At 39.8% G+C, this 18,403-nt stretch overlaps 1 long non-coding RNA gene across 1 annotated transcript; it reads left to right on the top strand.

The window, feature by feature from the left end:
* The first annotated feature begins 70 nt into the window (after positions 1-70).
* Positions 71-16,130, top strand: LOC137101763 (uncharacterized). The gene is made up of 3 exons (XR_010911105.1): positions 71-391; positions 11,950-12,141; positions 13,715-16,130. It is a non-coding gene; the product is annotated as an uncharacterized lncRNA (long non-coding RNA).
* Positions 16,131-18,403: the final 2,273 nt, after the last annotated feature.

The raw sequence follows: 18,403 nt of genomic DNA, 5'->3' as shown, positions 1-18,403 counted from the left end.
CGAATAAACAAAGCCAGTAAACAATAGAGTGGAGGCTATGCCCACATATAGAAAGAGTACACACACAAACCAAATTGCACAAGTGTAAACTTTGAATAGGACGCTGCAGCTCTGTAAATTTACACAGACATTAAATTCGGTTCTATTCATTTTAGACATATAATGCTAAGCTGATTTTTTATAGCACACTGATCGATATCTCTGTAAAATAATCATTTTTTTAACTAGCGGGGCAGTGAAATCTTTGCTTTGTGCTAAAGTCAACAGTGACAGAGTTTGAGCTCAAATAAATGCCGTGATGTCTGGAGCCCTTTGCAGAAGGCAGAAGGCGAGCTTCTACAATGGGCTTCTGTGTGGCTTGCCAACAACAGGCACCGGCTATTTTACACAGGTATGAAGCTTTTATTTTTCTACAACGCTGGCGTTTTTAAAATAAAATATGTATTTTGTCCTCAGAGGTTCAGGTGGTTTGATGGCCGTTTCAGGACATAAATGAGGGAGGCCAGGGCCATGTTTTCCTAAATTCATGAGAACAGGAGACGCGTTGCATTGGACGACGCAACGCTGTGAGGATCTGGAGGTTGTGTGATAGAGGTTGCTTCATGTTTCTGTGTCTTTGAGCTGCGTGGTGGAGAGGGATGCACTGCAAAAAAACAACAACTGACTAGTGATTTTGTTTAGTGGTTGATCCGTTTACAAAATGTAATTTTACATAAAAGAAGGATCAAAGTACTGTTACAATAATTAAGCTAATTTCGTTTGTTTTCAGGCTACTAGTGATTTTGTAAGAAAGAAATCAGCCTCTCTACGCAGTGACTCTCCATCAGTGTCATGGAAATCTAATCTGATATGAGAAAAAACCCCGCTGAATTTTTACAGCTAACGGGTGAAACTAGTGGATCTGATCAATTGCTCACAGATTCGATAAGGACCTAATGACTTCCTGAGCTGGATTTTTCTTGCACTGTACGATTGATTGACATCACTGATGCAACACTGACCCTCCTGCTGCTTTTATACCACTATCCAAATCGAGTTAGATCGCATTTTAATTAATATTGTCACAAACGGTCCGTGATGTCAAGCTTTTAATGCATGAAGTTAATGTTCATACATGTTTTTTTGTCTGTTTTTGTTTTTGTCACACCGGGGCTCTTTACAACGTGGGCTATTCATTCTTCATTATATCAAAGTTTTTATTTGGTTGTAATGTATCACTAATTTATAAAACAACAACAACAACAACAACAACAACAACAACAACAACAACAATAATAATAATAATAATAATAATAATAATAATAATAATAATAATAATAATAATAATAATAATAATAACATTACAATATTACCACGACACTAACGGTGCATAAATATGTCTGTTCTAAACGCCTTTACAGAATAACGTCAGAGGCCTGTCAGTTTAATCCTAACCAGATGAGAACCCTCCAAAATGTTCATCAGCCAGTATCAAACAGCTGTATACCGATACTCTCTCCTCCAACCCCAGTCAAGCCCTCTCTGTCTTACACTGAGATGGGAATGGCCTCTCGGAGCTTTGGCTTTTCAGAGGTAATGAACCTCAATCTGTACAGATGGGAAAAAGTGCACCGAGGCCACGTCGCTGCACCTTCCCCATCTCCTAACTTTGGACCGGCTCTTCCATCATGGAGGACACCTCTGCGGCTTTTGGCCGCACCATCACAGACAAGCACATCTGTTGTTATAGCAACTGAATAAAGACTGGTCCAGCCTGTTGATCCCTTTATAATGCCGCTAACATGATTTCTTCGCATTTCTATGTGGTTAAATATGCATGATTCTCGATTAAGGCTTGGAAATCAGTTCGACTTTCTCACAAAGACACAAAGCGTTCCGACGCATCTTTGGCTGGCAGCTGACTATTGCTACAGGCCGGTGACAAATGAAGGAAGTTAATAACAAATGGATTAACTTTTTGAGGAAGTTATGTTAAGACATACATATAAAAAAAACGTAACAGAAAATATCTGCTCTTTATACATAAGCCTTAAAATAATAAGTGTATTGTAATATAATGAACAATAGGTTATTTTCCCTTTCATGCCTAATTGTACCAGACCTCCAAAGTGAGACATTTCCCCACAGCGATGTGTTTTAATGCTCAGGCGAGTTTGGGCCTTTATTTTCAAGGAGTGACTCAGTGCCTGTAAGCCATATGCGCATCCACCCATGGGCGTCAACGTAATATGGCAGGATCAGGGCAGCACTTCTGTAAACAAGATAGAGAAAAATTTAAAATAAAAATATTAGGGAAAAGATATGTAAAGAATTTCCACAGTAGTAGCAGCAACATCAAAGCATCAATCCTCCACTTGGCTTAATAACAAGACTTTGTCGGCTCATCAGGTTGTGTATCTGCATATTAAATCAGGCCTGGCCTTATTTCAGGGAGTCAGATGGTCTTATATACAGCAGGGAGTCTGCTGCACCTAGCCATAGGCTCTGCGTGCACTGCAGCCCGCGGACTGGAACACCCAAGTAGATCTGTCTCCATGGCGACGGCGGGACACCGGTCCAACAAGCTGTAATTCTGTCTCAGCCTTTTGCAGGGGAGGGACCGTCCACAGTAGCCCGACTTAACTCCTCTTTCACCAGAAATACTCCTAATCCCATATCTTAGCAAGGCATACCGCCGTCCCTCAGTATATTAAAGGGACCACAATGTCAAAACTCAAAGCCACCCATGGTCTCTCAGCAGGCGGCCTGTCCCGGTGTGATGCTCTGTCGCCCCGGCCCTTCATCGACCGTATGTGCCTCCACTTTTCAGTGCCGCTGCTTTCTTCTTTTTCACTGCCGATTAATTTTTTTTTCATCTTTGCAATTGGTTCTTATTATTGTTATATTCTGAAAACTAAATTGGGAAAAACAATAAAAATTAAATATTAAAAACTAAAATTCTGTTTATTTTAATAAAATATTAAGCTTAATTTGTTGAATTGTATCTTGCACCCATATAGCTATTGCAGTTTATTTTTATATTCTGTCTGCATTTTCTTTTGTTGGTAATTTGCAATTAATGATGCGCGCAAAGTCAATTTGAATTCAAAGCTCCACAATATAAAAATGCAATTATTATATTATATGAAAATGAATTTAATTAAACAGTCTTGCAAATTTCTAAATGAAAACCCATCATTGATTATTTTAGTTAAACTCTAACCATAATTATAAATTGACCTGTACATAAATACACACATATTTCTGCACTCCACTTACAGATTATTTCAGTATTTTCATCCAAAAACTAATTTGAATATATGAAACAAAGTAAATTTGCCCAACACATAATGGCATTATAAAGAAACAGAAATACTAACGGTATTAGAACGTCAGATTGTTGTATTGTGTTTTCAATGGGTTAAAATACCTCTTGTGCATATGTTTAGTTATCTAATCTTCTCAATGAGACATCTATTTCTAAAAAAGAAAATAGTTAAAAAGGAAAATAGCTACAATCACTACATAAAGAGTTTTGCTCTCATGGAGATTTTGATGTTAAATGAAATGTCTGACTCTGTCTGCATTTATTTAATTTGAAATTTTTAACATAAATTAAAGATGTAAAACATTTATATGGTAGCATGCATATCCTTCAGTTACTATCAAAGGATGTTGTTTTTTTCAGTGTGGATATTTGTATGTATTTATAAATGTGTACTAAAACCGTACATCCACTGATATCAAATCTTTTTTTTCTCCTCATACTGTTTATCTAAGAATGCAACTCTTTCACCCTTTTTTGCATTGGCCCCTTTTTCTGACAGTAAAAGTATATTTCAGTAGAACAAGCAGATCATTAGACTCATTAACAGATCACTTTAAAAACAAATCTTAGAGCTTTTAATGATGGAAAGTTTCATGGTTAAGATAACCTACAGTTACAGCCGTTATTTTGTGACTCTAGACGTGTGAAGGTCAACTTGGGGTTTCTGTTATGATGGAAAGGAGAGGGTGTGTGTCTGTGTGCGTCTCTGCGAAAAAGAAAGACTAAGAAAGAGAGTAATGAGGATGGCAGGACGGACAGGGTAAGAATGCAGCCATTGGCTGTGATGTGTCCGGACTCTTCTGACAGGACTATGTGACATTCCAGTGTAGGACTCCTTCATGTCCTGAGAGAGAGAGAGAAAGAGAGAGAGGTCCATCAACAATACCCATTGAGTGCTGTGAGGCAGCAGCTGGTGGGACGTGCAGTGACCTAAAGGCGAGCTATTCAGGTCAGGACAGGGTGCCTCTCACTACCCTACTGCTTTTATATGCCTGGAAGTGGATGGATGGTCAGTGTTTATCCTTGTAAAGCATTGCAACACAGATCTGTCATCATGCAAATGGATGAAAAATAGCAGCTTACCGAGCAAACTAAGGTTTCTATATACAATAACTGAAAATGAAGAGTGGTGGAGATAATGTAAATGTCTGAAGAAGATGGTGATAAAATGGAAATGAATGTCAAAGCTTTTGTTTCTCAGGAGTGCTGAAGTGAATCTCTGCTGTGTGGTGGAAGCGGAGATTAGCTTCTGAAGGAGAAGCATAAAGTGTACAGAAAAACCCTCTCCATGAAAGATAATAGACGTGTGATCAACCGGGCAGAAAGATATTATATTGGCTGGAGATTATAGATGCTGGAAACATGAAGTTAGCTATTCCTTAGGTTCACTACTGAAAACATATGTGTGCATGCAGCCCCTCATGCTTCTAGCTCCTCTTTGGTAATTCCACAGGCATTTCCCAGTGGGTCTCATGCCTGGCAGCAAAGCTGCCACAAAACGATATGTCAGTCAGCTGTGGCAAAGGGACGCCTGCTTGGCTGTGTTTGAGCTGCCAAGGTTTCTTTATTCACCTTGAAGCTCAGTACCTCCAGGTTTTAGATTCAGCAGTTGCCAGTGGTGATGAATATCTAGTGCTTCTGCTTTTGGAACAGTACCACATTATATCCCCTTTTTAAACCAATTTCTACCCGCTGTGGCACATTCAGGAGCACATGGCTATATCATGGAAGCCAACACTCTGCAATATCTCCTCACTTCACCCTAAGCTCCAGTTGCAGGAAGTAAAGACAGAGCTTTGCCAGCCAATCACAGCGAAGGACACCCAACTCATTAAAAGTTAATGAAACCTATAAACGTGGCGCGCCAGCGATTCATTTAAACCCCCAATCCAATCTCCTCTTCCAGCAAAGGCAAACAAGCCCATGTGCCCCCAGTGCCGTCTTCAGAATAACAAAGTACGGAATATTTTGTCCTGCATATGTTCTCCTATGCGGACATGTGCACTGTGATAGGCCATCTTACAATGGGACTTGTCCAATTTAGTGAATGCCAGAATGGTGTTCTGCAGGGGTGAATTCTGTAATCTGCATCCAGCTTGAATGTAATGCCTTTACTTTACACCACAGAGCTTGTTGGGAATGGTCGTGATAGATGTGCCATTTCAACATTCATGAGAATCACTGACATTCAAATAATGTGCTGATTTTAATACGGTATGAGTGAGGGCCAAATCTGTGTAAAAAAACCTGTGTTTAATTCCTCGCGGTCATGCAAGTGTCAAGAACTATTCTTGATCCATGCAGATAGACGACACCCAATCTTAGCCTTCTTTCTTCTCAGATAAACCCTTCTCTCTCTCTCTCTCTCTCTCTCTCGCTCTCTCTCTCTCTGTCCACTGTGGTCTGTGATAATCTCACCTAATACCATTCCCACTCTCAATTTGATGACAACCCATCAACAGCAATAAAGTGCCACCTTACAAGTGTCCCGATCTAAAGTGTGAAACAATATCCCCCATTGTCTTTAAGACCTCCATTTCAACGCGGCCCCCGTGCCCCTTAGGGCTTCCCTAGGGGGATTCAAATTAAATTCCCTCCATGTATAGTGCCACTGTCAGCCCACTAATGAATTCCCATACCCTGACTTGAATCAAATTAATCCCCAATTTAATCACATATAAATGGCTGTGTTATTTATGAGGAAAAGGCAGATGCTCAGCTGAAGGATTGAGGAAAAGCTGGGAGTTGTCTATAGGGTTGTTGAGCAGATTATGGTGAAGGATGAGGCCTGTATGCTTTTTCCACTGCAGAGTAGTCCCCTGATACACACAATTTAACCCACGTCTGCTTGACGCTGACAGACGTCACAGTGTTTGTCACTTAATATCCTCTCAGGTTCAGAAGTCAATTGGCAGATTTATTGGTGAGAGCTGGGATTTCCTTATCTTAAAGTGCCCAAAAGAAAATAAAGCATGAAAAGGTGAACTGCATGTCATAAAGCGTTTGTGAGGGTCTCGGTTACAGTTGTATTAGCTGTGGCCTTAGGCTTGTTACAACCAACCACTGTTGGAGGTCAAAGTGTCAGTGACAGTTGCATTTATGTATTGATGCAAATTTTATATTGACTTCCCTTAATATGCAAATGTTTTATGTGAAGAGAAGTTTCATTTTTTGAGGAACAACACCTTTCTAGGGCCACCTGAATGACACGTAGATTGTTTAAGGGCTTATTTATACAAATAGAATGACTTCGTGTGGTCAGGTGATATATTGCTAATGCTTTTTACATGCAAATATGATGGTTTTACGTGTATTTTTGTAAAGACAAGTAAAGTCCAGATGGTGGCTTCAGGTTCACTTACCGATGTGTGGCACTGAAGACTGGAACCGTTGGACCGCCAGTCTCTGTGTTGTTTTTGGCCCATTCACATCAGAACCAACAGAGAATGAAAACACAACATGCAGAAATGCCAACATGATGATTTTTTTTTTTTTTTACAAAGACTGCAGCAATGTTCTTGCTCCAAAAGAAAAACAAGCACTCTTCAAACTCTTTGTAGGATAAATGGGATATTTGGGATTGATGTGCGAGGATCCAAAAAAGTTATTAACTGTATCAATTGCATGATGTTAATTATTAACAACAGATTGCCTATGAATGTGCACACTGCAAGGAAATGTGGTGAAAAGTTTGTTTTAAAAGTAGCCATTTCAGGTTATGAAGTTGTTGATGGATATATGGTTTTCAGCCATATATGGGACTGCTTCTGATCCAAAAGTATGATATACTGTGTATAGTTATTAAGTAAGTAGTGGCATGGGCAGTATATGAGGATGACAGACGGTTCTGAAGTCACTTTGGCAGTTCAGAGGACAGTTTGGAGCCTTTCACGCTAGGTCCACCAAATGTCTGAACAGCTATGGTTTATTGAGGCATCTGTAAGCATACTCATTTTATTGCCAAGCTTGGCTCATGTTTCCACCGTCATGAAGAGGGGGAAAACACACACACACACACACACACACACACAGACACACACACACACAAAAAAGTTTGCTATTTGCCTTCATTCCACCAAATCCTTGACAGCCGTGCTATAGCCCATCACTATTCACACCATTGTGCTGTCACAACAACTAAACACATCATTTGAGTTGCAGAAACTCATCTTGTATGTATCCAATACCAAATGTTTGGCTACTGAAAGTGGCTATAGTGGGTGGGGGCGCTGCATAATTTGCTAGGAAACATTTTACCGAACATTTGGTGATAAAAACGCCGGCGTCGGCCCTGAGGCTTAAAGCAATTAATTCAGGATCCTGACATAAACTCTCCAATCCTTTGACAGCTTGGAGCTGAAATAAAAATGCTAGTTCTCCTGGGAACGGCAGGAGATAGCTGGCTCTTTTCTGGACTGTTTGCTCACTGGCCCTGAGAGCAATCTTCCCCAGTCAGAATGAAATGCAAGGACACAAACAATGTACCGGCGAGAGAATGGGAGATGGGGAATGAACAGTTTGGACTATTTGCTCAGCAGAAGGGCAGCCACAATGGCCGGCCCATGGCTTTCCCATGCATCAAGCCTCTTAGTCTTAGGCCTCCCTTTGTTGCCTGGTTTCTTCTTCTCTGGCCAGATAAGAGCCCAGCTGCCCTATACTTTTAATTCCCATTGTACACCATACTGTATGGTCATTTATCTGTCCACATTCTGCCTGCCATGATGGTGTTGTCTAATTGAATGGGTTATCGCGTGTGTATCTCTGTTCACCTTAGCATGTGTACTCGTTTAGGGGTTGAATGCTCTCACTTTGCCATAAAAGGCAGGGTGGCGGATGGGGAGTAGGGGGGAAACTGCTGACCCCTTTTCTCATCTTAGAGGAGGCAGCACAAGTCAAGCACAGAGTGAGATAACGATCTCCAAGTGGCCAAAGCATAAGCTGATGCAGAATTTTAGTTTTCAGGCAGTTTTCAGCTTTGTCACTCAGGTAGGAAATGAGATAGAGTTGGGTTTGGAAAGTGGAAACGATCAAAGTGTATAAAAGGGATAAATGGTGAGGAGTCCCATTTCAAGACCGCGACAAAGGCAGAAAGCTACCGAGGACTCTTGAGGGAGAAATGAGATGTGGTCATTACGTGACCTAACAGCAACTCCAGCCAGAAGAGAGGGCAAATAGAGCAAGTGTAGTGGCTCTGGCTGAGAGAAAGATCCATATTGTGCTCTTTTGTTTTGGTTTGTTGGTTTGTGTTTGCATTTACATTGACCAGTTCTCTGCCAAATGTGTATTCACACTCATTTCATGTGACGTTGTCTTCGTGGCAGGATATGGGAGTAGTACGAACAAGTCTGCTGGGAATAAAATAACAATAGGAAATGTGTCCTGAAAAAAACAAACAAACATAAAAGCTAACTAAAAAAAAATTGTGGGATGTGACAGGATACTCACACACACACACACACACACACACACACACACACACACACACACACACACACACACACACACACACACACACACACACACACACACACACACATGTGCAGACACACACCCATCCCCCTCTGTAAAGGTTGTGGTGTCACAGACCCCCTGGGTGGTCAGACTGAGGATGATTTCTACATAATATGATGCTGTGAGGAAAAACCTTTTAGGAAAGTGATTAACTGGATTTGTTTCTCTGTCACACGGATATATCTATATATTTATATCTATTTCTATCCATATATTTTTATATTAAGAAAACTTTATCTTCAGGCCTGTATTGTGCTGGAAGACAGTGACAGTCTTGTGTTACAAGCACCTTTTACAGTCACAGACACTGCATTAAAACTGTTCTTTTTGCTCCACAGTGAAAACACAACCTATGATGATCCCACAATGGTTTATTCTAATGGCTAAGCTCTTAATCTGTCAGATCAGATTTCAAAGTGCCAGTAGCCGTGCCAAGACAGGTCCCAGGAAGGAAAACCTGTTTGTTTAGGGCAGAAAATTTTAAATTTAAGACCAGACTTTATTCGCAGGGGCCCTGAGCATAAAAAAGGGTATATGACCTGTTACAGAAGCAATACCTGAAAGAGCAACATCATTAGGAAACAGTAAGTGCTTGTTTTCACATCCACCTTTGGTGCGCCACCAACGTTTTGCCAGCATGTCAGACCTCAGGTATGGAAAGATAAATCGCTGTCTTATTTGTGCCTGTGAGAGCTAGGCTCCTTGTGGGGTGGTGCTCTCAGCTTCACGCTCCACCAACGCTGAAATAAAGCTCTGTTCGAGGCATTTCAACACCGCTTAAGGTTGTCCATGGCCGTGTAATTTATGAGTTAAGAGGACTTCATTTTTAAGTTCACTACGACCTACAATCTTCCAGCAGTCATGGGTGGAGAAAAGAGTTGTGTGAGTCATAGGAAACTTACAACACTCCTCCAATTACCTTAAAAAATGGCAGTCTGAGTAATACCTGTAGCGCTGCGGCGTGTGGTCGAGTTCAGTTACTAAATGTGGATATGATGCGATCTAGAGTAATTGGATTTACAGGCACATTAACAGTTTGGTATTTTGTCACCTGCAGGTCAGTAAAAAGTTGGTAGGACACAGTTGGATCCATATACTTTAGGCCTTGTAGCTCTCAGTGGGTGGTCATATACATAGAAAGACAGACAGACGTGCTGACTTGTGCTTTCTGGATCCAGATGCCTCTGAAGCAACACACTGCAGAAGAAAAGATCCTCAGAGGATTACTGTAATGAGGTTCTTGGCATTTGTAACACGAAGTAACATATATAATTAAAATATTGCCATACTGTAAGGTTGGAATAAATCTGACTGATGTGTTGTAAATATACACATTGTTTAGATAGTTACAAAAGTATTACATGATATGAGCTTGTGTAATATTTCAATGTCACACTTACATTAAAACAATCATTGTAAATTAATTTTCCCTTCATACTTAATAAAACAAATCCAATCAGTAGCAATTATGCATTAATAAAGAATACGTAGAAATTATGTTGTACTTACAGTGAGATGTAGGGACTTCAACAGCAAATCAAAAAACATAGTGTTGTAAAAAATATGGTTGTAAATTGTAATGACACTGTTTTGCTGGGACAAATTGTTTACTACATTACTATTACTATATATGTTTGCATATCTTGTGTTTGCTCTTTGTTACAACGAGTGAATATATGATTGGATAATTGTGCTTTATTGCCAAACCATTGCATAGGAAATCGCAAGGGAAATTAAAGTCCGTATTATCAGGTTGGTTTTATCAGTGGTACCACATGTTACCGCATCATGAAATTTATAATCAGAGTAATTATGCTTATATAGATTAAAACCACTAACACAAACATGGAACAAAACAAACAAACAAAAAACCAACAAAACAAAACACAGAAAAATAAACAACCAAACAAAAACAAAGTCATGACGATTAAATAGAATTTAAAAAATTTATTAAAATAAAAGTCTATTATATGTATAAAAGTAGTATAATTAAATTGTGAAATATAATACAGTCACAAAATTAAGCAAAACTATTTTTTATTAATATTTGTAATCCAACAAATTATAATTTTTTTATTCTATAAAATTGAAAACAATTATCTTAGACTGAAATTCAAGTTACATGAAAGGTTTGAAGTAAATGCAAAATACATGTAAAACAAATAACCAATAATGATTCAATTACATTTTACTAAATAACCACAAAATAAAAGCACTAAAATATGTTTATACAGCCACATTTCAAGTGTAATATATATCTGAAAAAAGAAAAGATCAAATAAGTTGTTGACAAAATATAATCCAAAAGAAACAGTTAAATAAACACACTAAAAATTTGATTCGATTTGAAAAAATTTTTTATAATTTAGTAAATATAATAAATATTAAAAGAACATATTTATTGAATTGCTATTTAGATAGAAATGCTCTCGTACTTATATTGGATTGCATAAAAATTAATTGGTGAGGTGAATTGCAGAAGTGTGAATTCCTATTTAATTTCTTTGTTGAAATGGCCCCATTTGTGGTACATTTCTTTGCTTTAGATTTTCTTTGCTTGCTTTAGTTGTGTTGAACATTTCCAGGCCTGTGAACAGCCAGACATGGCTATACCATTCACATTACCTCTCTGCCAATGTGTGAATGTCAACACCCTGTAAACACCTTTGACACACATGCTTGAATGCGACGGGCGAGTTAACTAAACATTCCTGGGTGTTCCCCATAAAGGTCTACCACTCATCCACCAGACTGCACTGACCCATCTCCCACGCTCCAAACTGCACTCATGGAAAAAAGAGCATCTTGGATGGATTTTCCCCTTCATATTATTGTAGTGTATTTATTTATTTTAAATAAATTACACATAAAACCTAACCAAACAGAAATTGCAGTAAGCCACCAGGAATTGCAATCTGACACTTTTCTTCGTGTGTTTTAAAATGCAATAGAAACGTGCTATAATGATTTGGGAGTATAATTCTAGCCCCGTGCTTATCGCCGCACCCAGACTATTTGAGTGTTTTGAGATGCAGGCTCCCTGAGGACGGATCGAAGGCGTCCTAGTAGAACTGCACATCAAATAAATAGGAGGATGGGATTTATATGGAGGCTGTGTCTCTGTCAAACAGGGCTCTGCTGACTGAAGTGATCCCCACGGCCCGAGTGGAGGAGAGGAGGGAGAGAAAGCCTTCAGCGGGAAGAGGGATGGCTGCAGAAGAGCCCTGATGCACACACACACACACACACACACACACACGCTCAAACACTAACACAATGTCCCTCTCAGTCCTGGGTTGTGACCGGCCCATGGCATTGGCCAGGTATGTCAACTATGTTTGCCAAGCCATCCATCACCCATGCACCTTCCCTCCTGAAACAGGAACTTTTGTTTGAAGCATGCACTTGTTAAGCCCATCCTTTGACTCAGCTCAACCTAATTTATTTCTCTGTAGCTGAGAGAGAGGATTTATTAGCACCTATGCCATGTTCTTCATTTTCCTCTTATTGTGGGCTGCGCAGTGCAAACATGTTGGTAAAACCATGAGCATGTTGTCACTATGAAAGATTGTGAGCTGCAGTTTAGGGACACCAATGGTCCTTATCATTGGTGACCAGAGTTAGCAAATAAACACAGTGCAGTAAAGTCAAGCTCCACATAAAGAAAGAAAAGAGTTATGGCTGCATGGCAGTCACACATGACAACGAGGATATGAAATGTTTATATTTTCTTTGTTTTGTTGTGTTAATATAAAAATAATTCTTTCATTTTTATAGGGCTTATAATTGTGATTTTTTTTGCTAACATTATTGCTTTGTGTTTATGTTATTTTTGTATTTATTTATGTTATCATAAAGAAACGATTGTAGTCACACACCAGTTACTCAATAAAGGAAAAGTGCCACTCAAAGTTGGAAGGACTTTGGGGCAAAGTAGTTTAGGTTTCAGGAAGTTTCGTATTGACGTTAACACAAACTGAGTCATTTCATTATTGTTGGCTTGAGAATATATTGTCTGACTGGGGCTCTCATCCAAAAACCTCTCAAAAGAAACCTATGTGTGGGCTGGTATGTTTGCCAAAGCACCTAAGTTGGAGCCTTTCTTCATTCCCTGAAACACAACCTTCATTTATCTTTTGACTTCTACTCTGAGTGAGAGAGCAGTTATCACTAAAACATTAATGATTGACTCTCGGCACACCAAGCATCCTGCGCTGAGTGGCCACTTTGCCTGCTCTTGTCTTGCATTTTCAGCTGTAAATGTTTGTGGTCCCACTATCCTCTCCAAGTCCCATACAGTATTATTAGCACTGGGGGGTTAGGGTGGGGTCGAGACTAACTTTCAATAAAGAACCACTGGCATTCTGTGGTAAATGGAAGATAAGAGTTTGTCTGTGACCCTTTTAGTGCTTTATAAGAATGTGGCTGTGTAAACGTAATCTCCCCTCAAGATAGATTTGGCCCTGCTTTGTGAAAGCAAGTTTATGCATTGCTTTTTTCACTTGGTTCAAAGCCCAGTTTGACAGGCATGAAATGAATCCTGGACTTTTCATTGACAGTTCAAGATGGAGAGCAAACTGAGATTAGGGAATGTTAATTAATTGTGGGGTTGGTAAAGTGGCCCCCAAACCTATTAAAGACTCATCTTGTCGGTTGCTTTCCTGCCAATCAGTGATCATTTGTTGTTCCTTTTTTAGACTAAATTTTATTTGGTTTCTGTGTAATTCAGTGTGCCAATTCAGCTTTTTGTATAAACAGTATGTACTGATGCTACTTAACAACTCAATTCCACTAGCCAATAGCAGCATTACAGTTTTTTACAACATAAATTAAAAAATCATAAAATGAAATGGACAAATGCAAGTCCGACCTGTGTGTTTTTCTTGTTTTCTACAGATGTACCAGGACACTTTTCTCTTGCTGCTCACGCTCTACTTTCAACAGCCTGCATCAAACGACATGAAAAGCACTTTCCTGTCGATGTATTTGGTTATATTTCTGTCTGACCTGTCTGCCATATGTAATATCAAAGCCTCTGTCAGTGTGGCTCTGAATGGGAACAAAAGAGAGGCCTCCATTAATGATTAACTGTTCTAAAAGCCCCGGCTTTTGTATTCCCATGGTGCCCAGGCTATCTGGCCACCATGTGACATGCTCACAGCATTTTTCGAGCAGATTGGGGGAAAGCTAGTGAGCAAACACAGGTGCTTTGGAGCAGCGTTGCCGACGCTGTCAGGGACAACCACAAACAAGAGCAGCTATGCCTGGCTAAATGAATCCCCACCCCTCCCAACACCGTCACTACCTTCACCCCCCCCCCCATTCTCTGTCACTAGCTAACTTGTTTGCTAGCTCCCTATAGCATTTTCCCCAGCAAAGGCTGTCTTCTGGAGTGTCCCCACTTCCCCCCTACAAGTCCAATGTCCGCTACAGCCATGCTCTACAACTTCTCACACCCTCCAAGGAAACAAACAAATAAAAGTGAGGACGGCCGACCACTTCTTTGAGGTGGTGGCATTTGCTGTGGTCATGACTAGTGGGTGAGCAAACAAGTTAATGGTGTTCGAGTTTTCACTTTCCAAACCAAACTAAATGTCTTTTAGTTCAAGTGGGGCAATTCCACTGACCCTAGTGTCAAATGCTGTATAAGGGTTGCACACTCTTGCTCTTGAAATGCCGAGAGGAGGTCGTAAGAAATTAAACAGGACTTGAGGATTGGCCTATATGAACCTGGTCTGGACGGACACCTCAAAGTGGCATGTGCCAAAAAAACTTGTGGTGGCACTTCAGCTAAGTAATAACAGGGTAACAGGAGTGTAGTATTATGAAAATAGAAGCATGATAATATAGTAATAGCTATGTAATGTCATGGCAATTACTGAAATGAGAACCAGGAAGTTTGGTATTTAAAATTATATATGTTATGCTACCTGGAAGCACACCTGAAACAGAGCTTGAAAAAGCCAATTTGCCTGCGTCTACTTAAAGCTGCAGGATGTAACTTATTAAAGATATGGTTTTAGTAGGCATGTTAGCTGTACTCTTGCAAACAGAGAATTTTAATAATATCTGCCTAATTAGTAAGTCTTGCAACATTATTTATTGTAATTTAATAATGAGTGTGGCAGAGTGTAAAAGGTAGTAGAAGAGCAGAGCAGAGCAGGGACAGGAAAGGCTGTGCGGAGCCGAGAGAAACGATTTTTATAGTTTCTGAGTATAAACTATGCAACATGGTAATATTTGTAGTTTAAAGTTGGACAAATTAACAGCTCCACTGAAGTGAAGCCAGCCAAAACCCTATTTACAGTGTAGGGTATAAACCCGCTCCCTCCATGTTAATGAATTTTGGATCGGTATTATATGGCCGGGTTAAGTGTGTTAGTGAAATGTTACCTTCATATTACCCTTGCGTACCAAGCTGTAAAGTAAAGTGCTACCTAAACTGTAATAAACACTACACATGGTTTATTTCTGCTGAGCACTTAACCTTTTCAGCCAGTCTGACTGATTGTTCTGAAAGACTAGGGGCGCTGTGTCGCTCAACTTTGATAAGACAATCAGATGATAGGATGGCGTTATCTTAACATGGCTTTCCGGCTGGGAGACAAATGAAGAATGTGTGATAACAGGAACAAAAGGTTGGCTCTTATTGGCTGGCTCCTCCAAAGAAAGGATTATTTATCAGGGTGGAAAATTCTCAATAGGTGCAGTTTATTTCATTTTCAATTTTCTACTTAGCCCAGGTCACAGAAGCAGTTTCTTTTAATCACTCAAATATTTATATTGTCTCTTGTTGGCATTTTGGTTTCACAGTCTGCAATTACCTGAGCCTATAAAGCGGTTATCACTGGAAAGATGATAAAAATGTTTTAAAACAAACAATTTAAATCAACAGGAGAGGAAATGAAGTTGTAAAAGTGGGAGAGACATAAAACAAGTGGCTAACAGGGAGTTAGTAAAACATATAATACAGAGGGAAATTGACAGTTAGAAAAATAGCGCGTATGTGAGAAAAAGAAGTGGAAAGATGGAGAAAGACGAAGGTCAAAAGTAGTTTCCACAGAGACCTGCTACTGATCAGTAAAAGCCACCTCTGTCTGGGTTTTCAGATTTTTGCAGCCCAATTCTCAGAGTCAGAGGGGTGTGTATGCTCAAGGATTCACTCAAGGCTTTGTTTGCTCTATTCCCAAAAATTGATTGGAAAAAATATTGGTGCCCTCACATGAAATGTTAGAACTCTGTCATAACAAAAATAATATTTGCAACTGTGTTGAACATGCATGTATAAAATAAAATAATCTGTTTTTTAAAAAAGAAAAAAGTGTTGTCTTTTATTTAAAATAGACTTCTTTCCAAACCGACTTCAATTTAAAAACACTTTGAATGTACAGTTATGTTTTTTTGCAAAATCTGCATATTTTAAAGTTGAAACAAATCTGACCATTCTTCCAGTGTCAGGGTTAAAAATGGGCAGAGATGTATTCGGAAAAGCTCATCTCATCCCCTGTTCTGCCGCTGGTTCCCTGCAGGGATTTAGCCTCCACTGGTCGTGAGCTGAGTCTGATCAGAGGAGTTACAAATCCTCACTTTTCGGGGTCTTACTGTAATTCACAGCCTTGTTGGCCGCAGTAAAGCGTGGGGGCCCAGCATCTCAAGAGGGATTTGAGACAACATCTTTGTTTCCTCCTCATTGTGTTACGGTGAAAGTCGTCCAGCCCCATTGTCTGACCAAACTCTGCTCAGACCTCGGCTCAATCAAAGAAAAGTTTTCCAGTAATGAGGTAATACATGAAAGCTCATTGAACGCAGCGACATGTTGAAAGGGCCCTTTTGATGTTGCCAGGCACAATGGTAAAAATTTGAAAAGAGCAAAGTGTGCTTTAAGCAGCAATGCACTGCATTAACCCCCTGTCTTTTGACAGGCCCACACCTAGAAAGAAGAAATATTCCGATCTATGGAAAATGTAGTTCATGAGTAATGGCCTCCTTGAAGGCAGAGGACCTTTGTGCTACATGACTCTAGAGAATCAAGAAACAGACCTGCTCTCTATTCTAAGCGTTTACACGTTCTTTCCAATATTTATTTATTTCTTACTATAATACAAGTGTAAAGGAATTGATACTTATTTAAGTAGTGGGACACTAAGATGCTGCATGTGTCAAGGTTTTAACATTTGTCCCATTAAGTGATTTAAGAGAATGCTGCTTCAGATAAACTGTCCAGCAGCAAACTCAGACCACTCCCTTTCCAGACCCATCTGTAAGGGTCTGGAAAAGTCTAATAAAAATACTCTGTCTCCTATTTTGAGAGGCTGATTTATTTAATCTATTAACTTCATTAGGTTGACTCAATAATGTCATGACGGTTTTAAAAAAAAAAGGTTTTGCATAGCCGGCTTGCAGCGCCCTCAATCAAAATTCACGTTAGCAGGGCGATATGATCATGTTTAAGAAACCAAACAGGAGGTGTTACTTGCCTTTAACTTTTTTAGACACATTCAACAACATTCTCAACCCCCCCATCCCCTACCCTTGCCTCGACTCCCCCTCCACAAAAGCACAATACAAACACCCGCTGGTTTGGTCTGTTGTAGTGTGTGTTCATTTTCCACATGGAGTTGTACGGCAAGGGTGGTCGACTCAAGTAATGGAGCGCCTCGGAACACAGTCTGGTAGAAGACCTCTCTGTGCTGCCATCGTCATGCCTGAACTGCAGTCAAAAAGACAGATATACGCCTCTGTCAAAGCACAAACCATGTCAACCAAACTGCCAGGAGCTGCTGTTCTAATAACCCTCTATTCAATGAATTGTCTCTCTTTTATGAATACAGCCTGTGTCCCTTGTGTTCAATTACCAGAGTCAATATGGATGTATTGAACCCCGACATATGAGTCAAATAATAAAGTGTATATACAAGAGCAGGGTTGTTATGGCCATCTCAGAGGGGCAGTGAAAATTACACTGGTGATTCACAGTCCAGGAAGTAATCAAAGTGGTAATATATGAGGGATATAACACGCAAATATGGTTCCAGTATGGAAAGTGTCTGGCCAGTTGCTGCTTTCCACCAGTTTGACAAGAAGCCAAGTTGATGTACTTGACATCATCCCAGCATCCTGTAAACAGACAATTTAAATAATGCAGTAAAATAAAAGCCTATATGCCACAATAATGCCTGTGTGAATGGGTTCATATGAGACCATGTGTACATTGCGTGTATGAGACAGCTGCTGCTTTTTGGCTCACACATGCACCCACACATATAGCACACGCAGACACTCAGGTAGCAGCTGGGACAGGTTCACCTGTCATATTAATAAAACCAGACAATCCCTTCCATCAGCAGCACCGCAGCAGCACAGACCAAAGCAGACAGAAAAACAGAACAAAAGAGCGGAGAGACGTAAGGGAGAAAATGAGCAGGATGAAAGGAGGAGTTAGTTACACTTTCTATGAAACCCATATCCATATTACAGCAAAGATACACGCCAAACAACAGCTGCTGTAAGCCTTAAAATGCATTATCATGAGGAGTAGTGTATAAAAAATTATGAAAAGCGACTTTGTAATAGCACCAAGACAAG

The sequence above is a fragment of the Channa argus genome, chromosome 16, assembly GCF_033026475.1.
Source record: "Channa argus isolate prfri chromosome 16, Channa argus male v1.0, whole genome shotgun sequence".
Taxonomy (NCBI): Eukaryota; Metazoa; Chordata; class Actinopteri; order Anabantiformes; family Channidae; genus Channa; species Channa argus.
Note: the sequence above shows the minus strand (reverse complement) of the source record. Positions and strands in the feature narration are given on the sequence as shown.